The 24,923-nt window shown below is 47.8% G+C and overlaps 1 protein-coding gene across 5 annotated transcripts in view; it reads right to left on the reverse strand.

The window, feature by feature from the left end:
* The window catches only part of TRAF2 (TNF receptor associated factor 2), a 407,403-nt gene that overhangs the window by 240,883 nt on the left and 141,597 nt on the right, over positions 1–24,923 (reverse strand). The window lies entirely within an intron of this gene.

Raw genomic sequence — 24,923 nt, forward strand, 5'->3', positions numbered from 1 at the left:
GGGAGGTTGCTAGGTTGCAAAGGTGTTGACACCTTTTGTGTGACACAAAGGCTTTTGCCAGTTTGGCGTCTAGGATGGCCCCCAAGAACGTCCTGAGTTGAGCGGGAACAAATTGAGACTTTTCCAGGTTGAACGTAAGGCCCAGAGACTGGAAGAGGGACCTGCAAAGTAGAGTGTGTCGGGATGCCAGTTCGAACGACCGTGCCTTCAGAAGGCAGTCTTCGAGATAGGGAAAAATTTGTATTCCTTGTAGACGAAGATAAGCTGCCACCGGTGCCAGGACCTTGGTAAACACTCGGGCGCAGAACGAAGGACAAATGGAAGGACCTTGAATTGGAAATCTTTCCCAGCCACTCTGAATCGAAGGAATTTTCTGTGTCTGGACAGGATCAGGACGTGAAAATAGGCATCTTGGAGGTCCAGTGCGGTCATGTACTCGTCCTGGAATAGTAAAGGAAGCACCTCTTGAAGAGACAACATTCGGAATGTTTGCTTTTTGAGGTATTTGTTTAGGGAGCGTAGGTCTAGAATGGGGCGCCATTCTCCAGACTTTTTCTGTATAAGGAAGAACCTCGAATAGAATCCTCTGCCCCTTTGTAGTTTTGGAACCACTTCAATCGCGCCTTTTCTCAACAAGATAGTGAGTTGACCTAAAAGTTCCTTCAGATGGGCAGGAGGAGGACCTCTGGGTGGAGAATTGGGAGGGATCTTTACAAACTCCAAAGTGTGCCCCCTGCGCACAATAGCCAGAACCCATTGATCGGTAGTAATCAGTCACCATTTGGAGTAGAAGCGGGAGATTCGACCTCCAACCTTTGAGAGGGTGGAAGGTATCAAGGATGGTAGATGGAAAAAGTAATTGTTTCTTAGAGGAATCCCTTCCTCTATAAGAGGATTTACCTCTGTACTGTCTGTAAGATGACGCCGGCGGTTGTCTGTACGATTGTTGATTCTGGGAGGAGTAACGTTGTTGGCTTTGAAAAGAGTTGTACGGTCGGTACTGATTGGAACCTCCCCGAAAGGAAGAGGAGTAGCCATGACCCCTCGCACCCCGAAAGGGCTGTTTTTTAAATTGAAGAGTGCCGAGAGCACGAGCAGTGGCAGTGTCCTCCTTGATCGTCTGAAGGGCATCCTCTATGTGTTGGCCAAACAGCGATTCACCGTCACAAGGCATGTCCAAAATCTTTGTCTGCACCTCTTGACGAAAAGAAGTGGCCTTTAACTAGCCCTGCCGCCTGAGGACTGCCGCGCTTGCCAGTAGACGAAAACCAGTAGAAGACACATCAACAGCACAATCAAAAATCTCAGAGAAAATCCTTTCCCCTTCCTGAAGAATTTTCAGCGCTTCAGCCTTAGAAGGTTCTGGTATTAAATCTACAAGGGAAGCAATGTCTGACCACATTTGTCGGTCATAACGGCTGAGGATAGCAAAAGAATTGGCAGCCCGGACTGTAGTTGCCGCCATAGTGGAGAACTTTTTACCAATAGCATCAAGGCGTCTGCCCTCACGGTCCGGAAGAGCCGATAATGGAGACGAGGGATCCCTGGCACGACATTGTGCTGCCTGAGTAATAATGGAATCAGGTTTTGGCTGTGCAATAAGACAAGCAGGCAAATTTGCAGGGGCCTTGTACTTTTTATCCAGTCGTGGCAGGACAGCAGGAATGGAATTAGGGTTCTGCATGAGCTTGAGACCCTCTTGCCAAATAAAATCAATGATGGGAATAGCCCAAACTTATTTCTATGGCTGATCTTTAAGTCATACAAGAAACAATCCTCCTCTTTAGTGACCATAGGGAGGTGAAATCGCTTCAACGCCCTTTCCATGAGGACATGAAATCCACCTATGTCCACCGGTGGAGAATCAAGAGGAGCTGGAGCGGTGAGGGGCGGTGTTTGAATCTGATAACTGTCCCATTCCGAGAGGAGGGATTCATCATCCAGCTCACCCTCCTCTCTGTCAGCATCATTCTCCTCATTATCGTCCTCAATGACATGAGGAGTGACCTGGTGTTGTAACCGTGACGCTGATGTAGAAGGCGTGGGAAGCGGTTCTGCCGAAAGCGGAGATAGAAGAGGCGCTTGTGGTGCTGGACAGGCCTGGACTGAGTGAGGAAAACGATGGTAATAGTCATCCAGCATGAATTGAAGGTTGGAAATAAGGGACAGGCATTTGCGCCATGGGATAAATCTGGTGCTGGTTGGTTGGTACGGTCTAAAAAATCCTCATACTGCTGGTCACCATCAAAATCCTGACATTTAATCAGAAGCTCAGAGGGACTACGAGCAGCCCGAAACCTGTCATCCTCCTCTGAACCAGCGTCAGAAGAAAACAGCTCTGCGGGAGGATGAGAAGCTGTTTGAATTGGCATCAAGGCATCCAAAGAAGACTGTCGGCGTTGAAGCAGAGAACCAGTAACTTCAAAGGAACTAGATCCATGGATGCAGCCATCTACGCTGTCGCCGAGAGATGTTGCCGCTGAGCCACCGTCGACGAAGCCACCGTCGACGAAGCCGCCGTCTGCGAAGCCACCACCGATGAAGCCACCGTCGACGGTGGGCGACGAAGCCACCGTCGACGAAGCTGACCCTTTCGTTGACGATGAACTGCGCGTCGACGAATGCTTCTTATGCTTGGAAGATGCCGTCGACGAAGTAAAAGGCACCGTAGACGACAGAGGTCTCACCTTCACGGCGATGTCGCCGACGACAGGATCATAGCCGGCATCATAGACGAAGAAGTTGAAGTCGTCGTTGTAGAGGCGCCGACAGAAGTCTGCGACGACGAGCTCGTCGACGAGATAGCCAGTTTTTTAGGCACAAACAGCTCAAACTGAGTCTTGGACGCCTGAGAGTCAAATCTCGGGGGCGTAGAGGGTGAAGACAGACTCTGAGGAGCAGGAAACACCCCTTTTGATGTTGAAGGCAGGTCTGTGGACTTAACATGATGTTTCTTCACCACCTTAGTCTTAGGAGAAACCTTCTCAGACTCACTGGCTCTCTTCAAGGATGAAGTAGTCCGGACCGAGGAAACACTTTCCACATCTGACAAGGGGTTACCCATAGTCTTCAACGTCTGGAGCCGCAGAAGGAGACGCCCCTCTCTGTCCTATAAGGTCTTTTTTGAGAAAGTCCTGCAAATTTTACAATCCTTTACCTGGTGTTCAGGGTAGAGGCAATAAATGCACTTCTTATGAGGGTCCTCAGAATGAAGTCGCTGTTTTCCACATGTCCCACAGGATCTGAAGAGGGACTTCTTGGTTGTAGACATGACAAAAATATTTGTTTGAGAAGAAAAATGAGAAAAAACTGAGCAGAGCTCAGGGAGACTCCCTTCACACGACGTGCAATAGAAAATCTGAGGGCCTGAGCCTCTGAGGAGAACATTCCAGAGGGTGCTAGCGCCTGATTGGCTGGAGTTTGGACTATTCACAATGACTTTGATAGGTTATAAATGTGACAAGTTTTTCTTTCTATAGAGCTCTATGATTCAATGCTACTCTATGTTTTTTTCTTACCTATACTATGGTTATGTTATTGCTACATTGCTATGTTATGTACCGTGGGACTCCCACTTCGACGACGGGTAATATTCAAGCATGTGAATCTATGAAAGACACCCCAATACTGGAGAAAAAGACAACTCCTCATTGTGTTGAGAAACCCGTACAAAGCGGTACCCTCCCCTACAATAGCCCATTGGGTACGATGGGTGATGCAAGAAGCTGACAGACACCAAAGTACTTGGAGCACATTCAGCAAGAGGAGCAATGGCTTTTGTTTGGGGGCACGCTTAGAGGATCTCATGTGTGTAGCAGACAGGTCTTCGGACTCTACTTTTAAGAGGTTTTATTCTAAGTCAAAGGTGGAGTGGCCCAATTGGTGGCAAGCAAATTTTAAACTAGCATAATCCTTGCCTCCCGTCCCGACACAGAATGAAAATTTGCCAAGCTTAGTGAAGGTAAATTTCAATTCTAATAAAGAGACGGATGTGAGGATTATCCCACCCGGCGGTCAAGACAGACGCAGGCCAACCCTGTTCTGTAGTAAGTACTTGGTTTTACATTACGATGCAATGTTTCAACTACATTTCAGCGTAGATTGGCTAACACGGTCTATTGCAATATTGGTTCTTGCCATGCGAGAGATGATGTTCTTTGCTGAAAAATAGCTCGTGAAATGGTCTGTCTGTCTGTCTTTGCAGGAAATTATGGAGAGAAAAAAGGGAACTTGAGCCATGATTCACGCAAAGAAAGAGGGAGAGTAGGCGACAGAGGACTACGTTGAGACCAGGTTGCAGAGAATAAAGAAGGACTTAAGGACTTTTATGGTTTTGTTTTCCCTGGTGCTTGTGGGAAAAGTAGGGTTTTTTGTGCTTTAAAGGCAGCTGTGTATTTTGATATGTGATTTAAGCGAAGAAGGAAAACATAATCCTCGTTTCCATGTCTTAATAGAATTTAAACTTGCCTTCACTAAGCTATGTACATTTTCATTCATGTACAGTAGAAGCCTTTGACATTCAGGGGTGACTAAAAATGATAGTGACTGTGCAAGGATGGTGTTAACACCAACATTTGTGGGTTGACTCTCGGAGGTTGTGTGATCTGGCCATTTTAGGGGGTGAAGGATGTAAAAAATGTTGTAGGAGCAGAACCCAATTTTTACTACTGTCAATTCTTTGGCTTTGAAACAAAATATTTTCTGTCCTACGGCCTTTTGAAAAGACACCAATAGGCGTGTATCACAGTCCTTAATGGATCGCAAATCCAGAAGACGGGCACTCCTTAATGGAGCGCAATGGCAAGAGAAAAGGCAGCACAGTCATCCATTTCGTACTGTTTCCCATCACATGAAGGAGATTAGTCAAAGATAGAGGGCATATGCCTCTTTAGAAAGCATTCAAAATTGCTAGTACAATTCTGAAAAAAAGAAGATAAAAGTCACCGAATGTACAAAGATCGAGAGAAAAAAAATAACAAAAAAGAGAACAACTTAGTTTTCAATCAGAAAGTCTTATAAAAGGCAGTAGTGCTCAGAAAAAACGGCTACATTGTATGAGTCAGGTTTTCAATCTTGTTTCGTTGAGCTACAGGAGCGCTGTTCCATGCTCTTTGTTTAAAAATACACATTGCTATTGTGCTTTTGTCAAATGTACAAATGAATTGGCTAAACCTCTTAAGTTGTAATAAAAACAAATGTAGCCTCCGATAGCTCTGTTCTCTTGTTACATATTTTATTTATTTGAAAGCATGTACATTAAGAAAATTATTTGGGATGCAAAATGCATGAACAGATATTGTACAATACATGAATAACAATGTCAGGAAGGATCCCATAAACTGGTTTTCTACCTACTGAGTTAGACGCCAAAAGCCTACAAAAAGCGTAGTTTCACTCTTTCTTTTTTATCTAGCTGAACTATACCCCAGGACGTGATCAATGTATGATCAATGTACACAATTAACCAAACCTCTTCTCTTTGTGGCATACTTTGTTGGGGGTATATGTTCCTGTCACTCATCTAAGTGCAGCCTTGGCCAAAAGAGATTGTAGTTCCTTCCACAACACCACTGTGTAAGCCTCAAATAAATGAAGCTCATGGAAAAGGATGGCTGATAACAGGAACACAGAATCCAAGAAAAATACAGAGGAAGAGTAAAGAGACCTTCTGATAGTGAGATCAGAGATTATGTGTGATGCTGAAACCCTACTCTCTTGATGCATTTTGGAAGCTTATATTTAGGTAAGCTGAGCTATCCGGTTCAGCTATCAGCCTTAATGAACTCTTGGCAACTAAGATATTTCTTACGAAATATTCTGAAAAATTTACTCCATATACAGGCCTGTGGAAACGTATAAGATGTTACTCGTGGTTGGCTGACAATACTGCAGGATTACTTTGCAGGCTGGAGTACAGAGTCCAGGCTTTTTGTGCCGGCAAATTCCTTTTGTACAAAAACGAATCTGGCTTTTTATAATCCATTCAACATGTTACTCAACCACCAGAAAGCCATATGAAAAAGATGACCTCATAGCTTTCTCCTCACATTGTACAGAAATCTCTTTGTATGTCATCGCTGTAACTTTATCATGTCAAATTAAGAGGCTAAGTCTCCTCTGACAAAGGAGACATATTGGAGTTCCCTGCTGGTTCATTGTATAATGTGCTGTTCAGAAGGAACAGTGGTGGAACAATGTGTATTATCTGCTAACAGGAACATGTGAGGTAGGGGAATCTACAGCCTTCCTACTTTTTCCCCTATTGAGTACATTTAAAATGCGCATGTTCCATTGCGTCATGCTGGTGCTATTCTGGACTCACATTATTCACATATTCAATGGTTTCCGAGAGCAGGTGTTTTCAACCGGTCGAACAGAAGCTACCAGTAGCTCACAGACACCTTCAGAGTAGCTAACAGCCTTGAGTTCATTTTTGAATAAGCACAGGGTCACATTTGCCTTTTAAAGTTAAGAGAAGGCTGTGTTTATTTTACAGTATTATCATCAGGCTCATATTGAGCAGTGCTCAAGTCATATTTATGAGTGGGGCACAGAGGTGAAGCACAGAGGTATTTAACTCTTAAACAAAAGTCCTTGTCAACTCAGTATTGGAGTGTGAGAACAAAATGATGTTTCTGTATGCTTTTAAATGGGAGAAATTTAAAACGAAGTGTTACCTTAATGATGAAGTGCTGCATTTACACACAGCAGGCATCTTGCACCCAGTGGCCTGTAGACACAGTGCCATATTTATAACAGAAACAAAAATACAGCCATTTGTTCGAATGAGAGAAATTTAAAGTGAAGAAACTTATTTCGATGAAAAAGATTTAAATGTTTTCCTCCACTGCCAATTTAACCAATTACGTCCTAATATTTTATGAAGCATGTTTCTTCACTTTAAATTACTGTCATTTAAACAAATGGCTGTATTTTTCTGTTATAAATATGGCACTGTGTCTATAAGCCACTAGGTGCAAGATGCCTGCTCCTTGTAAGAGAGACACTTTGAAATGGGGAAAATTTAAATGACCAGTTTTATGGAATCCATATAAACAAAGATAACTCTTCAGTTTAAAAGGGACTAAAGGGGAAGATAGTGGAGATGGGAGACAATGAAAGAACCACTAATACCTGAGCCTGACCTTAGCGGCATTGGTGGAAGGACAAGGTGCTTCTCCAACAAGGAGAAATTTAAGCTGCTGCAACAGTCATAAGATCGGATATAGAACCAGTGCCCTGCACAATCATCCAAACCAGCTGTGCTATACTGTTAGCTCACAAGAATAGACCTATTAATAAAGAGCATACACAACTAAGCACGAAACCTGGTACTGCACTTGGGAGTCCAGGGCCGAGGATTACAGTGCACATAACTTAGCACATGTAGAAACACATCTCATATTATATATACACTACACATAAAAACAACACTGTTCAGAAGCATCATACAGTTGAGCTTTACTAAGTCCACAGCTCTGCTTCCCACTTTTTCATAAAATAATATGTAACTTTAGGTACAATGAGCAGGTTCCTTCAAAGAAACAGTATTCAAAATAAAGAAAACAATAATGGCTGTGACCCATTGGAAGATTTTTCCCAGGTTGTGTGCTTCACTGATAGTTTTCCATGCAAGCAACTAAGTAAGTAAATTTATTGACTGTTCAATTATTTAAATTTTCTCTTGTGATCGTCCTATGGGCGCTACTTAGGAGATGTGCGCTTTCTACAACTGGTTGCAGCTCACATTGGGAGCTTTTTCTTGTCTGAATCCATCTGGTTGGTTTAATGGTCGGGCTGCAAGAGGACTGGGCTATTATTTTGTTTCTGTTTATTGCCTGCCCTTGATTTGGGAAGCCGTGGCAGTGCCTCTAGTGCCAGTCTGATTGAGTGTGTGAACTTCACTACTCTTCCGAGATGCAGGTTTTTATTTTGGAGAAATACCAGTCCGAAGCCTACTTGCAGGACCTTGTGACCAGGACCCTAAAAATGGGGCGAAGCAACCGATGGCATTCGCTGGCCAATTTAGGGCAGCAGCATAGTAGATGAAGCCAGGATTCCTTTTAGTAGCTGCATAACCAACAAGAGACTGTTCCGTCCTTTCGAGCCCATGTTGAGTTAAAGTCCGAGATCTTGAGGGCGTTAAGCCGCATGAACAGAATTTTCCAGCGAGCCTAGGATGATAGTACTTCCCGTAGGTACTGTTGGGCTTTCCCCGGAGTGTAAGACACATCCAGTGCAGTTGTGTTGTAGCAGAGTAAGCCAGATTATTTTAATACGAGATAGAGCGGACATGCCGCTTTACAGTGTTTAACCAGGCGGTTTGCGGGATGTCAAGTAGGGACAAACTTTCTGCTTTGATTTTCAGTGTCCCAGCTTAAGCCCTCTGGCCCAGCTTGGTGTACCAGGGGGAGTCCACTTCCCTAAAGATCGTTTCCAATTGATGTTTAAGCGTGTTGCTCAAGGTTTTGAGGACCCTGATGTAATGATTGATTAAGTTCCCTTGAAGTACCAATTTTGGTCTGCAGAGCCTTAATTCCAGTCATAGCCTGGTGTTTCTTGCTTGTCTGAGTGCCTGCAGCACTGTCTTATATGCTTTCACCTGAGCTGTAGCTATAAGTTTGTCTAGAGCTCCTGGGAAGAGCAGGTGAGCGTAGTTAATGGCCAGTATTAGTTTTGCCTTGAGAACCATCAGCATTTTCTCTGCTATTGGGCTTGACAGGCGTTGGGTTAAGCGCCTCAGTGACAGTGGTTTTGGCGTTTAGATGTTTTACGTGTCTCGCCGGAGTAGCCCTATTGAATAGCCAAACCCCAAGATAATTATAGGCTGCTGTTGTCCCAATTTGATGATCTCCCAGTCTCCAAGTAGCTTGCGTTTTTAGAGGTTATTTGCCGAATACTATTATCTTTGTTTTGCTCGATTAACTATCAGACAGTTTTCCTTGTTGTACTTTCCGGGGTTCCTTTAAGGCTCTTTGGTGGCCCACCTTGGTGTGGTCCATTATTACCGTATCATCAGTGAACTGGAGGAATGCGAGTCTCACTTTACGCAGTCTCAGGGGTGCTAAACTGGCTTCTTTCAAGGCATTCCCCATGTCTACGGTGTAAAGGTTAAACAATAGTGGTGTCAGGACGCAGCCCTGCTTCAAACTACTGTTGTTTTAGACTCTTGATGTTAAGACTGTAGGGCTTATTTTGACCTGGACCCAAGTCCCCTCAAAGAGCTTTAATTGCCTTCAAGAGCTTTGGGGAGTTCCCCCAGGCAGTCAGTTTTCCCACAGCCTGCCTCAATCAAGTCCATCGAAGGCCGTGCTGTAGTCTGTAAAGCAGCAAAACAGCTGTGGATGCATGTCTGACCACTTGTTTGGAGAGGAAGGGCAGGGCCATGATGTTGTCCATTTTTATGCTGTTTGCCCTAAACCCAGTCTGGTGGAATGAGAGAATTCCGTTTTTGTTTTCCCATTCCTCCAATTCTTTCAGTAATATTCGCACATAGGCCTTGGCTTCTCCCCTTCCGTGAGACCGGCTCCTTGGATGGGCTTTAGCCCTGCTTCCTGTGCGCTCTTAAAGTGGGGTTCCATGTCTTAGGCTGCTTCCAGGGTCTTCTTGGTGGGGAAAGACTCGGCGGCTAGTGAGTCTCAGGTACAGTCCTTTTACATACGCTTCCCACTCATTACTTGCAATACTGTTATCCTTTGTCGGGCTTTGGGAGTTCAGCCAATTGATGCATCTTCATAGCTTGGAGTTGTTCTTTTCCTTTTTCAAGGAGAATAATTTGAGCCAATTCTCTCAGGTGAGCTTTCTGTTGTACTCTCCTACTTTCTTCCTGTATGCTGTCCTCAGAGTGGCTATGGGGAGCGCTTCTGGCAATGTACCGCTTTTCTTTTTTGCCTTAAGTGCCTTCCTGAGGGTGCGTTTGCGTAGAATCAGGCACTTTGGTGCACATGGCTCTGGGGGATGATTCTGTGCTAGGACTCTTTTTTTCCATTGGCTTTCCTAAAGTTTCTGCCATAAATCACCCGTTAGGGTTTCCGAGTGACCTATTACCCTCAATGGGGATCCCATCATCGGGCGTGCATCCCACATTATTACCCACTTCAACAGTTTGGGTCCAAGGTTGGTGGTCCATTTTATTCTTTTGAGGTCTCTAAAGCGCTCTTCTCCTGTGGGTTTGCCATTTACTTTCTGAAGATCTGCTGATTACATGCCACTTTTCATCTGGCAATGCAGAGACCTGTGCTTGCTTTCCCCTTTGTCATTGACTGCGAAGTCTCTCAGCTTTATTGACCAGCCTCTCGTTAGTTAAGAAATACTCGATTGTACATATGTTCCTAAAGGTTGCTTTAGGGCACCACGAGGGGAAGCATGTTTTCTTCATGCAGCGAGTTGAGTGTAGTTTGACATTTTTAAGTATAGATAAGAAAGGCCCAGCCTTGTTCCCGTTTCTGTGCGAGCCTAGTGCCTGATCCAAGCCTCTGGTGTTACGATCCCCGGCAATGATCACATTATGATGTTTATATTTGATTAGTACTTCTTTCAGTGTGGTGATGAAGGATTCCATGCGAGATTGCGTCCGTGCTGCATTGATATAGCAGTTTATTAGCAGCAGGCGAAACGGCTGATGACACGCTCTGAGCCCTTCATTGTCATGGCTTGCAGGTCTGGAGATTCTACTCTTATTTCTGTGGTTTTGAGTTTGCGGGCGTGGCTTAGGAAAACTGAAAGCCTCCTGACGGCCGGCCGAAGATGTTCTTTTTTGTGGCAGCTATGTGATGTTCATAAAAGCTGACTAAGGGAGTTGTTGACACTGCCCAGGTTTCCTGGAAGCATACAATGTCCCCTTTTGCAAGGTAATCCAGTGTTTCCTTGTTACTGGCGCTTTTGCTTATCCTTGCAATGTTCCATGAGATAAGGGTTAGTTGGTGGTGGTCAATGGATGGTGTTGATCAGCATGCTCCCCCGTTTTCCTTCTTATACTGGTGAGGCTTTGTCTATGGTTAGGAGTGCTGCTGCCAGAGTTCCTCCATTGTGGCACGAGCGGTCTGGCTCATTAGCACTCTACGCTGGTTATCTCTGTGAGCAATGGAGATATTTATTGGGTGCTTGGCCATTCAATAGTGCTTCTCCATCGCTTTTTATAGTTGATTGTACCTTTCAAAATTGACATTGACCCCCTTCCATCATATTGGGGGATAAGAACGTGTGGGGATTTCGGCGAGCTAGGTTCTTGAACATCTATGCCCCAGCTGGCTAGTTGTTGGGCTTCACCAAGAACTGCCTGTTGAAGATGCTGTTGGTTAAATCCAGTAAGGTGAAATCACCATGGGTATCTCCATGTGCCCTTCTGAACTTTACCCACTCCATGTTCTCCAATGTAATCTGAGTCAAGGTAGCAGTGTGTCCAAATAGTCGACGAATGTTGGACCTGTTTAGGATGTTGTAAGGGCCTTTAATGAAGAACATGGGGTTGAGAACCACCTCATGGATTGTGGCCATTTCTTTAGGCCTTTGTTTGTTCTGGTGGGCACGTCCCCCCGCAGGCTGAGGCTGTGTGGGCCCAGACTTAGAGAGTGGTTGTTGGAGATTCTACACTGTTGTCGGCCTGCTGTCCTGTTTGAGGTTACAGCCAAGCTGTATTTTGCCTGCTGCTCCTCTCGGGGAGAGTATGATGTACCCCCATGAGCCTTTTTGAGTCTCAAGTCTCAGTAGGTCGGGTGTCCTCACTTGTTTGCAGGCATCCATTTCCGGGTGCTGCAGCCTGTCCAGGGTATGGTGCTAGCCCTGTTGGTTGCTGGGACAACTGATGCTTAGTTTGTCGCATTGGAACCTCAAGTCCTTCGGCTTTTTCTTCTGTGATTGGGCATGACCTGATATGTTGTTTAAAGTTGAAGATGAGGAAGAGTGGCCTTAGGTTGCTTTTTTCCCGCGGGATGCGACTGTTCAGCATTGCCGGCATGATTGGTATTCTTTTGATTTTTGATCTCTTCAGCTGTTTTTTCAGCTTTTTCTTTGCCCTTCTACATAGGTGGACTTCTGTCCTTGCTCCTGCTGCGTCTTCAGTGTTCGCCTTAAGTTCTGCTCCTCCGTACGAATGTGATGGCTGTCAGGGTTTTCCTTGCTTCCCCTCCTACTTAGGATTGCCGCGGTGTTTGTGCTTCTTCGCCCTTCCCTGGAGTCCTTTGGTTCTGGGCTCATGACTGGGCTGTGTTCTCTTTTAGAGGGTGGTGGGGGCTTATTCCCTGCTGTTGGCCTGAGGGATCCGAAAGTTGTTGTCGGTGGATCCACCTTGCCCCTGGCTAGCACTATTATGTCCCCCAGAACTAAGGGCAGCGCTGCCCACTTTTTTATGATGCCGACACAAGAACTTGTGCGGGCTATGGTAGTCTGGTTGTTATAGATTATTGCCTCCAGTTTCACCAGTATATTGCCCTGGTTCGCTAGGCGCTGGGCTACTGATTGTAGAAGATCAATTTGGACCTCCATTTTCGTTGACTGCCAGATCAGTGCCCTAGCTATTGACTTTTGTGCTTCTCTGATGGCTTTAAAGTGGAAGTCATCTTCATGATCTTCTTGGCCTGTTGATTGCAGCCCCCCTAGGCCCCCCCCCCTCCACACGAGGGTCCTTTGCTTCTTCCTTCTTCCCAAAGGTTTTTTGGGGTGAGATTCAAGGTTGTTTCGATTGTTAGTTCTAGTTTTTAGGTCTCGCCTAGCGACGCAGCGCATGCGCTGCACGCCTTGGCGAAACCTATTTTTGTCAGTTTCTCTGCCGAAGGGGGAAAGGAGATGTGCACGCGTACGGACAGGAGATGTGCACTCCGTACGCGTGCACATCTCCTGGGTTCGGTTCTTCAAACAATTACGAAGGTGAAAGCACCTGGCTCTTTTATGGAGGTTAATCCAGGCATAGGAATCAGAATGTAGATTTCTAACACTAGTAAAGAGATTTACTTCCATGTATTGTGCGACCAAGGAGCGGGGCACGGACGTTACGTGGTGGGAATGCTCTGGGACTGGAAGTTTCTCCCCGTCAAGCTTGCGTGTTTGTGGGTGTTCTCGCAATCCCTTCCCTCCTGTGACACAGTCCAAAATTTAATATTGTCCGGGCAGGAGTACGTCTTTAAGGAGAGTGGAAACGGAGAACAGACTCGCTCAAAATTGTTTGCGATGCAGGGGAATAGGTTTCTGTAATTGAGAAGGATTTGCGCATGCGTAAATGTATGTTACCTATATTTGTTTCCAAAAATACCCATGTGAGAACGTTAGATTTACAATAAATTCCACAACTGGCCTCACGAAAGTGTGATTGTCATCATGGTTTCCCGGCAGTACTCCTACAATCCTCTGCCAAATCCAAAATGTCGGAAATTTACTCCTGGGTGACTTTTCTTCAGGATCGACCCTATATCTGTCGCAACCAGGTCAGCAGAGCCATTGTAGAGCCAGAGAACCAGGTCAGCAGAGCTGCTCTAGAGCCAGAGAACCAGGTCAGCAGAGCTGCATTAGAGCCATAGAACCAGGTCAGCAGAGCTGCTCTAGAGTCAGTGAACCAGGTCAGCAGAGCTGCTTTAGAGCCAGAGAACCAGGTCAGCAGAGCTGCTTTAGAGTCAGAGAACCAGGTCAGCAGAGCTACTCTAGAGCCTAAGAACCAGGTCAGCAGAGCTGCTCTAGAGGCAGAGAACCAGGTCAGCAGCGCTGCTGTAGAGCCAGAGAACCAGGTCAGCAGCGCTGCTCTAGAGGGAGAGAACCAGGTCAGCAGAGCTGCTTTAGAGCCAGAGAACCAGGTCAGCAGAGCTGCTGTAGAGCCAGAGAAACCAGGTCAGCAGAGCTGCTTTAGAGCCAGAGAACCAGGTCAGTAGAGTGGCTTTAGAGCCATAGAACCAGGTCGGCAGAGCTGCTTTAGAGCCAGAGGACCAGGTCGGCAGAGCTGCTTTAGAGGGAGAGAACCAGGTCAGCAGAGCTGCTTTAGAGCCAGAGAACCAGGTCAGCAGAGCTGCTCTATAGCCAGAGAACCAGGTCAACAGAGCTGCTCTAGAGCCAGAGAACCAGGTCAGAAGAGCTGCTGTAGAGCCAGAGAAACCAGGTCGGCAGAGCTGCTTTAGAGGGAGAGAACCAGGTCAGCAGAGCTGCTTTAGAGCCAGAGAACCAGGTCAGCAGAGCTGCTCTAGAGCCAGAGAACCAGGTCAGCAGAGCTGCTCTAGAGCCAGGGAACCAGGTCAGCAGAGCTGCTTTAGAGCCAGAGAACCAGGTCAGCAGAGCTGCTCTAGAGCCAGAGAACCAGGCCAGCAGAGCTGCTTTAGAGCCATAGAACCAGGTCAGCAGAGCTGCTTTAGAGCCAGAGAACCACGTCAGAAGAGCTGCTCTAGAGCCTAAGAACCAGGTCAGCAGAGCTGCTTCAAAGCCAGAGAACCAGGTTAGCAGAGCTGCTCTAGAGCCTAAGAACCAGGTCAGCAGAGCTGCTCTAGAGCCAGAGAAACCAGGTCAACAGAGCTGCTGTAGAGCCAGAGAACCAGGTCAGCAGAGTCGTTGTAGAGCCAGAGAACCAGGTCAGGAGAGCTGCTCTAGAGCCAGAGAACCAGGTCAACAGAGCTGCTGTACAGCCAGAGAACCAGGTCAGCAGAGCTGCTTTAGAGCCAGAGAACCAGGTCAGCAGAGCCGTTGTAGAGCCAGAGAACCAGGTCAGCAAAGATGCTTTACAGCCAGAGAAACAGGACCTTGGGGCTTATTTACAAGCCCCTTGCGCCTGCGCTGCGTCACTTTTTCCCACACAAAAAGTGAAGCACCGGCGGTGCAAGGGACTCGTAAATAAGCCCCACTGTGCCCATTCGAACGCAATAAAACAGTTACGTAACCTTTACACCACTGAAAAGGTGAAATAAAGCACCACTTTCTAAAGTTATTGCTCTTTCCACAGTTACTGGTAACTCAAGTCTCCTGCCTGAAGTCTACTACATTTATTGTAATTTAAAACTTCAGGTATCAAAATGCAAAATTGTGTGAGCTATTAGCCTTACACTGGCTGAACAACTGCCTCCTACCATAGGACTGTTACGAGTGTCTACAAATCTAAGATTGTAGTTTGGGAAGTAGATGATGCACCTCATGCCTGCAACATAAAACAAGCATTTGTAATGCAATAGGGCTGGCATTATTAAAAGTTTGAGCTATTGGCATTGCAAATGATGATGTTTGTTAGTTTTTGTTAAAAAAATATTCCAGCAGTAGCATAAGTAATGAAATAAAATCCACGTAGACCACCAGTACCACCAACACCACCAGTACCAATACCACCACCACTACTACCACCGCTACAGCCACCACAAGTACCATAACCACCACTACAATTATTACTATTACTGCTCTGTGGTGATAGTAATAATAATAGTGGTAGTTATGGTACTGGTGGAAAATTACTATCACCACAGAGTAGTAATAGTAATAATAATAGTGGTAGTTATGGTTATGGTACTGGTGGAAAATTACTATTATAAATTACAATACCTGTTAATTTTTCAAAAGGCATTGCCATTTACAATACCAACAGCTCTAAAACTCGCAGTTGCGAGACCTATTGCATTGTAAATGCTTGTTGTATAAAGGAGGCGGTGAGGTCTTCTGTCTCTGGTGAGTCGAGCTGACGACTGTTTGCAGGTTGGGTGGTTGCAACTGATATCGGGGTATATGGCACAGCTTCTTTTGCCACGTCCTTATCCCATCGCCAGTGAATTAGAGCTTCAGTCGATAGAAGGACGTTTGCCTTGTCTGGCTCCTGGAGTGTTCTACATTCTCTGTATATTGTGGGAGCCTCCTGGGCTCGGTCTCTAGGGCCCTTTCATTGCAGATGTTGCCGCTCCGGTCCTCGTTTGCCACTTGGTGCCAGCTGAAGGGGGGCTGAACCTGTGCTTCGTGTTCCCGGTCCCAATCTCTGGGGTGTGAATGAGTTATACGCCCAAGGGTGGGCTTTCTAGTGGGGGAGAGGGTCTGCTCACCCTTGGCTGGCCACCAGCCCTTGGAGTTTGTGCTCTGTCACCTCCTCTATCCCTTTTGAGGAACTGTCCAGGATTATTATTGCCCTGCACGGTGCTTGAAAATATTGGGTTATGAGCCCTGGATGGGGAGCATTTGCTATTAGCTCCTGGTTGAGAAGCTGGGCCGTGCTTCTTGTGACCCTTAGTTGCGTTGGCTGGGTGAGCGCACTCCTGCACTAAAGAAAAGAAATTAGCTACTTACCTATAACTCCAGTTCTCCAGCGTTGGTATCTTCCATACATACATAGCCATGCTTGAATTATTCCCCGTCGTCAGGCTGGGAATCCCAGATAATCTTATATAGCAGTAAACAGTGGTAAAATGACAATAGGCCTCAACGACAGTGCTTGTTTAGTAGCATGCCCACCTCATTTGAAGCAACCCTAACTTCAGGTAGAAGTGCAAGCTTCCCTACTCCTCCCTCTAGAGGCCATCATACTCCAAACATCATAGCGCAAGTGTGAGAAAGGTACATAATAAATGGGTCTCTTACAGGGGAGGAGGGAGGGTTGCATGTGAAAATATGAAAGATACCAATGCTACAGAACTGGAGTAACTCATTTTTAGGTCTCGGCTCGAAGGCTGCGCTTGCGCAGTCTCGCTCCGAGATTTAATGTTTTGGAGAAGAGGGGCTTGAACCCGCCCCTCTTCTCTCCTCTTCTCCATTGGCTGGCCTCTTAAATGCTGGCCAGCCATTGGAGAAGAGGTTTGTCTCTCCGAACAGGCCCCGTCCTTTTCGGATTCGGGGGCGTGTTTTTTGCTACTTTTCTCATTATCTCCTCCAGCCAATGGCAAGAGGAGAGAACAGAAAAACACGCCCCCGAATCCGGAAACGCCGCTGCCTTTCTCCGAAGCATTTCTGCTTCGCCTCGGAGAAAGGCAGTGGTGTGCTTGTTCGAGTGTGTTCTAAAAGCACAGCACAAGTTTTGGGGGGTAATTTTAAACCAGCACATCCGCAGAATCACCAAATCCCAGCGGCTTTTGCCATATGCCATCTCTTTAAGTACTGTGTAATGGGAGCTTACTGGCCTCTTTCGCTGTAATAGACACGTCACTGGTATCCGTGCTTTCCATGTGTGTGTTAACAGCTCACTCGCTGCTTGCTCCTCTACCTTCGCTCTCCTTTTCCTCTGATAAAATCTTGACCATGTTCTGGTTTTCGAAAAGCGGCTGCACGATGTTGCTCATGTGGATTGCTTTGTAGGTGCTATCAGTGTGTAAATGTGCATGTCCCGCTTGTGAGCGTCATGTATTTCTTATAAATTATACAGTGAACGCTCATAGGTCGCAGTTTTCTTCGTGTGAACTTTCACTTTAAAATGGGGGATTTTGCTCCTCTTAAGTTGCTTCAAGGGAAGAAGGTAGCCAACACCCATCCACTTTCAAAGTCGCAAGACAACGCGATTTAAAGTTAGTTCCTGATGGGAATAAAATTGGCATCTTTTTTCAATTCCAACTAGCGTTCGTGAGAAAATATTGTCAGATGGTGGGGGAAAACTACGGAGGGCGTAAATGGCTGAAAAGCAGCATACTGCACATGCCAGTAATCGGGATGTAGATGAGACCGTTGTAATGAAAACTTCAGAATCCCTTTAACGGACCCATGAATTTACTGGCTAGGAAGTCCGCCGCTCTGGAAACCCGTGTCAGACATTGAGGGGCTGTAATTCCCCAATGAAAAAGTCCTGCGGAATGTTGTTCTCGTGGTCTCCCGGTTAAGGAGACCGCATCTGGCACCAGTAGGCTGCCTGGCACTCCAGGGGACTAGAGAAGAAAACACGCGGCCTCTTTTGTCAGTGAACTTTTCTTTATGGACTGCTGGAGATGGAGTGAGTGCAAGCTCTTTTGTGTAGCGCCGGGAGTAGGAGGAGGATTGGAGCCACCCAGAGGGACTCGAAATCTCTTCAACGGCTATTGCTGTCTTTGCTCCTTTGCAGACAATGCGCCTTAAGCCGTTAAGAGTGTCACGGCTTGGGCTGGAGTTTTAGCCAGGCCTGATGCCTTCCAGTCTGGGGTGACGCAGTTGCTCCTCTGATTGGCCACTTTCCTGGGTGGTCGACTATCGCAGCCAATAAAGGAATAGCAAAGCCTATGGGTGATGGGGAAGGCGGGGGTAGTGGTGGTGAGGACCTTGCTACTTGGGGTGAAGGCAAAGAGGAGGGTGTCGTGTAACGAGCACATGTACGATTTCAGTGAATGGAGGAGGGGAGTAAAGCCTGTCACTGAACGGGGTCTCCTATTTGGGCTGCGAAGGCAGCCGCAATCTTACATTGATTTATTTGGGGTGCGGTGTGTGGGGGGGCGCGGGGGGGTGTTAGGAGCTGCACGTTGTGGATGAGCCGAGAAAGAGCTGCATTCTTTGCAGTGCATGAGGTGTCGAGTGGCATGGAGTCGATGTGTTAGGGGGTCCAGTCATGTGAAATGGGATAATTAAACGCTACTACAGGGTGTGTCCTGGGTTAATTGCATGGCAGGCCCAAGAGTAGTGCAGTCTTACACAGTTACTGCGTACTTACGATCATAATTGTCAGGCACCGCCAGGATATTGTGGCATTGATTTAAAAATTTTGCGGCATAAAAAGGAAATTTTCAGGCACACAACTGCATTTATAGCGGCATTTTGCACCAAATTTCGTGAGTAGACCGAATCTGTTTTACTGTTCTATCGTTGAAGTAACGGACAGATGGGTATCCTGTGTGCCCATTGATTAAAACACATCTATAGCTTGATTACAAATGTCCTGTTTGCGCAAGGATTACAGTCACAAGTATTGATGATGCACGTGATAGTTGAGAGGTGCGATAAATATCTTACTTACCCTTTTGTTAAATTTTGGCTGGGAAATCCTGCTAGAATTTAACAAAGGGGAAAAGACTCCATATTTGGTGTAGCAAGTTGATTTTGGAGCAGTAAGCACAAAAATCCACGCGTTAGTCCCTAAAACATCGGAATAGGCTAACATTATCGCATCAGATGCATCTAAACACTTCAGTGCTGGAATGTGATAATTATCGCATTCAGCCCTACACGGGTCACTTCTAATCAGGACCATAGTCTCCAGCTTTATCTAACATGTGTAGAGCTGGAGGGTCTATATTTCTTTTCCTCATGCAGCAGCTTTACATTGTAGTTATATTACTAATGCTCCACTGTTACATTGTATCCTATTCTTTATTCTGTTGCTTTGCTGTGTAGTCATATGCCTAATGCTGCAGTGTTATATTAGAGTAATATTGAGGAGACGTTGCCTAGCCCTGCCTGTTTCCTCTCGTGATTGCATTGGCTCTCCGACAAGGCTCAGCCCTTTGAGACACCGAATCCCTCTGCAACTTTGGGCAGAGTACTCCTAGCCTCCTGCTTGCTTCTTAGGCTGCCTCCTTTTCTCTGCCTCACCCTTTGCCTCTCAGCACTTGCCTCTTTGTGCTTCTTCGGACTCTCTGCTCTTTCTCTTGCCCCTTTTCGCCACATTATCCACTCCTTCCTGTGTGCCTTTTTGCACTGTTTTCACTCTCCAAGCTCTGCTTTTGCGACAACTTGTTGCTTTTTTGCTCCTTTTTTTGCTCCTTTTTCCCCTCACTATCTCCACTGCCTCACATTTGCGTTTCTTTTTACCACTTTTGACTATTTTCACCCTTTCTCGCTCTTTCTCACCTTATAGCATTTTTTCCGATTGTGCTCACCCTCCTTCACGGGTTGCCTACCTTCACCTGCCCTCCACTGCCTGCCGCATTCTCCTGCTGCATGCTCCTGCCCAGCCCCGCCCACTGTCTCTATGATTTCAACTCCCCCCCCCCTCCCCCCCCCCGCTCCCCTGGACCTTCTTAATGGCAGCCACAGCTGACTCTCGCACAGACGTGCGCCAATGGCCAGTCCAGCCACTGCACTTTTGGTCCTTTCTACCAGCATAACTACTTCGCCACAGCTCTCCACACTCTGAACCCCAGACACATCTCTCCACGCTGCTTTCTGGCCACCCTGGCGGGCTCCCAAGATGCATTCTCCTGCACCGTCTGCAGCTTCTTCTGTGCCCTCCTAGCATTCTGTTATGTCATCTCCTTTCCTACTGTCACACTCGCTTATCCGCATCTTGTGACAGACACACAACACCAGCCCCGATTTTCTTTGAGGTTGAACCAAAACTATTGCTGGAGACTAGTACAATTTATCTCCCTCATCCCTAATTCTCCCCAGGTGAATGATCACGTGCGCACTGTTCTACGGGCCCAGCCAATACTGAACAAGCATTTACAATGCAACGGTCTCGGCATTGTTAAAGTTAGAGCTATTGGCATTGCTCATGACATTTTTTTTGTTTATGTTTTTGTTTTTAAAACATGTAAAGAAACGGCATTGTTATTTACAATGTCAATAGCTTAATCAGTGTGTGTGTAGGTGGCTCTGTGTGTGGGTGCAAATGCAATAGGTCTCGCATTTGAGAGTGATTAAGCTATTGACATTGTAAATAACAATGCCGTTTCTTTAAATGTTTTAAAAACAAACAAAAATAATGTCATGAGCAATATCATTAGCTTTAACTTTACCAATGCCGAGACCATTGCATTATAAATGCTTGTTTATTCAGCATTGAACCCTTCATATATTCACATGGGTGAATCAGATTAGTAAACAATACATGACAATCATGATAAATATTGTGAAAGCGGGTAGGTGCCTCCCTTCATTGAAACAGATAGAACAGTCTGGCCCCACTGCTGAGTCGGTTTGACATAATGCAGTAGTGCTTTCCAAACTTGTGCCTGCTCTTCTAATTGGCTGCACGGCAGATGTCTTGCAAAGGCACACCAACATAGAGTGCTGTAGCCATAGCCATTCTTCATATTTTGCAGATACCTTTTTGTTGGCTTTAGGACTTTGAGCACTTTACCACTGCTAACCAGGGCTAAATTGCATGTGCTCTCTCCCCTAAACATGGTTTGATTGAAGTATCCACAATTGGCACCTTTAATTTACTTATAAGTCCCTAAAAAAGTGCACTACATGTCCCAGGGCCTGCAAATTAAATTCTACTAGTGGGATTGCAACACTGATTTTGCCACACACTCATGTAACCCTTAGCCATGTCTCAGGTGTGACAAGCCAAGATGGCAGTCGCACTCAGAGAGCTCCATACCGCTCTATGAACCGATGCCATCCTAATCCTCCAGAACTCAATAATCCGCTGGGGCACCATGGGTGCCGACGCGCCCGCATGTGTGGCATTCCCAATCTGTAAAGAAAACGCCCGAGTTGACAGTGAGGGGCCGCCGGAGATCATCAGTGAAACGGCGAGGTCTGGCAACATAGAGCTCACTTAACCGGTGCCTGGGAGGCTGGAAAGGAGACAACCAAGACAGTCCCTAAATCCACGCAATTGCCCCATGAGACTGGCGCCTAGCGTCGAGACCTGGGAGGCAAACACTGACTTGGGGCTCTGGCGGCGGCCCACTGACCCGAGGGGAACAAGACATCCACTGCAGACACACGAGGTGAGCAGGGGCGCTCATCGCGGCAGAGAAGGTGCCACATGGCTTCTCGTAGCAAACTGGGGAGGTGCTCGGCCCGCGATCGGCGGGACGCCCTACAGGGACCTGGTGGCAGCAACGAGCCAGTGGGAGAATCCTGGGCCCACTCCTTGCAATCCCCGGGACGACCTACTGCTGTGGAGCCCAGGGGGAGAGTTTCGGAGTAATCCGGAGCGGACACGGCTCCTGCCGCAAATATTGAGAGAGCCAGAGGGGGCCTTGAAGTGGAAGCAGAATCGTTGAGCTGAGCCCTGCGGAGACCCAAACCCGGGAGGGTGCCACGCCTGGCCGAATGCGAGGGGCTGCCCAGGATCTCCTGCGGAGCAGTGGGACACGGCGAAATGGCACCCAATTAACCAGGAGTGTGGGCTGCGGCAGGGGGGGTACCATGTTGCCTTTTGGAGCACCCGGTCTACCGCGGTGGGCCTCACTTGAGGGTCTGCAGTGGGGACACTGAGCTAGACTCGACCCGCGGTCGGCGGGGATGCTGTGTGGGCCTTCCCCGCCCCCGAGGGCCAACGAGGCGATCCTGAGGCCGGGGGAGCAAGCTGAAGAGAAGGCGCCACTGTGGATGATCTGGTGAGGGGGTGGGTGGGGTGAGGAGGTGGAGAGGGGGCCCGGTTGTGGTGGGTGGCTGCTGTGCTTTTTCCTGGGCTGGTTCGGGCTTCCCCTGGGTCTACCACTGCCGGTTGCCCTGAGCTTTTGGCCCGTGATCAGCGTGATCCTTCCTCTTCCCCCCTGCATCTCTCTTCTGCAGGGACTGCAGGGGGCACTGGGCTTGCCCCCGCTCTTGGCGATGGCAGCGGTCCCGTTGGAGCCCCCCCCCGGCGCTGGCTAAGGAGCAATAGGTGCCCCGGGGTGGTGTTTTGTCTCTAGCTACTCACCTGGGGTTGCTCTGAGGGCCTAATACTTTACTTGCCACCGGACTCTCCATCATAGTTGAACGTGCATCCCAAGCCCCAACCACGAGTGCGAACTGACCATGCCTGGGGCCCGAGGTGGGCTGGTGACACACAGACAAATCCACACCTGGTGGCCGAGGCCACGCGGACAGTGCGGCCTTCCCAGGCGCAACCACTTAATTCGGCACACAGCTAGCAGGCACCTGTCCTTTCCCCTGCCCAGTGCTCTTTCCCCTCTCTGGCGGCGCACATTAGGTCAACCGACTCCCCGGCAAACCTGCAATAAAGTGAGACCCATCATGGGGAAGGACAAGGGTGCAAGGACCCAACCGACCCAAACCAAAATGGTCCGATATGCGTTAAGAGTCCCCACCCAGAGCAAATCTGCACTTTCCACGACTGGCCGCCCCGAAGGAGACCTGGCTACCATACTGCAAGCCATCAAGACCGGTCAAGAGTCGATGGAAACCAAAATTGGGGAGGTTCGGGTGGACATGGCTCTCCTCCGTAACGCGACTGCCTGGGTGCCGGTGGCAGAATCCCGCTTCTCAGACGTGGAGGATGACATCTCCACTTTGAAAAAGCAAGTGAAGCAACTCCTGTCCCACGCATTGGACTTCCACAAACGGGCTGAAGATGCTGAAAACTGCTCCCGCCAGAACAACCTCCGCCTGGGTGGTCTTCCCGAAAGCACAGAACCTACCCAGGTCACCACCATTATCGAGGAATGGATTAGGTCCTGGATGCCGGCGAACGCCCTCTCCCTATGATTTGTAGTGGAGCGTGCCTACCGTGCTCTAGCCCCGAGGCCACCCCCGGGGACCTCACACCAGCCCATCATGAAAATCCTCAATTTCAGGGACCAGGACGCCATCCTCCAGGAGGCCCGCTCACGTCCAGAGCTGCTCCACAAAGGGGTCAAACTTATGCTGTTTCCTGACTACACCAAAGAGGTGCAAGCGCACAGACGCTCCTTTCTTCATGTGAAACAAAAGCTACATGCTCTCAACCTGCCCTACAGGCTCCTTTTTCCCCACTCGTCATAAGGTGATCTTCCAGGGCAAATCCCTTTTCTTTGATACGCCAGAGACAGCGTGGACCTGGGCCACCGAGGACTGCCCAATTCGTCCAGTGAAGAGCATCCCTACGATGGACCCCCAGCCGGGGCCACGCAGAGCCACGCCGGCGCCTCCCCGTGGGCGACGCGCTGAGTCTCAGAAAAGGCACAACACATGTGGAGCAACGGCCGACTCACCGGCTGGCTCCCCCTCGCGAAGAAAGTGAATCACCTAGACTTCGAGACAACTCTAATGGCCTAGATCTGACGACCACAGGAGATTCCAGTAACTCCCTGAGACACAGCTCTGTGGATACGGACCTATCATGTAGCCCCCACATCAGAACTTCAGCACTGCCAATATGTAAATTTCAGTTAGAGGTTATCCTTGCGCATTGAGGGACTCGCCGGATAGCCTTGCAACATGCCCCACCATTGACTGACTAGTCAATTGTTTCTATTTCAGGCTCGTTTATGGGACGACAGAAGCTTCATTTTGGGAAGTATGAGGTGGGGGTTGGTTGGGGTTTCGGCTGGAACTGTTTTCTCAGCACTAAGTTGTATTATTCTATGTTATGACGGCACCTTGCACTGCACCTGGGACCTTTCCTGGGCTGATCCCTACGATGACCCCAGTTGCGTCTAGCCTTTACCAGAGCCGATAGACTTAATCCACCCTGGAGGTTGCACCCGCTGGGTTCACATTTTACCACACTGCCACAATGCCCAATCCATACACTGGGGGTGGCCTTTCATGGAACGTCAATGGCCTCCTAGTTAATATTAAATGCACTTTGGTATTCAGATACGCCCAAAGGGTCAATCCTGATATCATACTGTTACAAGAAACGCATTTGATGGGAAATCACTGTCCCTCTCTGGTGCGTCAGGAATTCGACAGAGTTTGGCACTCCGGAATCTCTAGGGGTTCACGCGGGACGGCAGTCCTCATGCGACGCTCCATCCCTTTCTCACCGACCCAAGTGCTCACGGATTCACAAGGCCAGTTTACTAGTCTTACGGGTACTCTTGGCGACTCCGTTATCAATCTTATCTCACTATATGCGTCCCCGGCGACTTAAGAACTCACCCTCTGAGACGTGCTTGGGACACTATCTGCCCTTCCTCAAGGCCTGACCATAATTGGGGGGATTTTAATGCTGTCCCTGATCCCAGAATTGGCGCATCCACATCCCATAGGAAAAGGGGAAGCCAACGCCTCAACAACTGGGCCTCCACATTGGGCCTCTGCGACGTCTGGACACTTGGCACCGTCAGACACCACAGGACATGCACACTTCAGCTGCACACCACACTAAGTCCCATATAGACCTCCTTTTTATGCCTGCCCCAGACTGTCGAGCTGTATCCGACATTCAAATATTGGTGTGCGGCGTGTCAAAACACTTACCGCTC

This window comes from Triturus cristatus, chromosome 1_2, assembly GCF_964204655.1.
Source record: "Triturus cristatus chromosome 1_2, aTriCri1.1, whole genome shotgun sequence".
Classification (NCBI taxonomy): domain Eukaryota; kingdom Metazoa; phylum Chordata; class Amphibia; order Caudata; family Salamandridae; genus Triturus; species Triturus cristatus.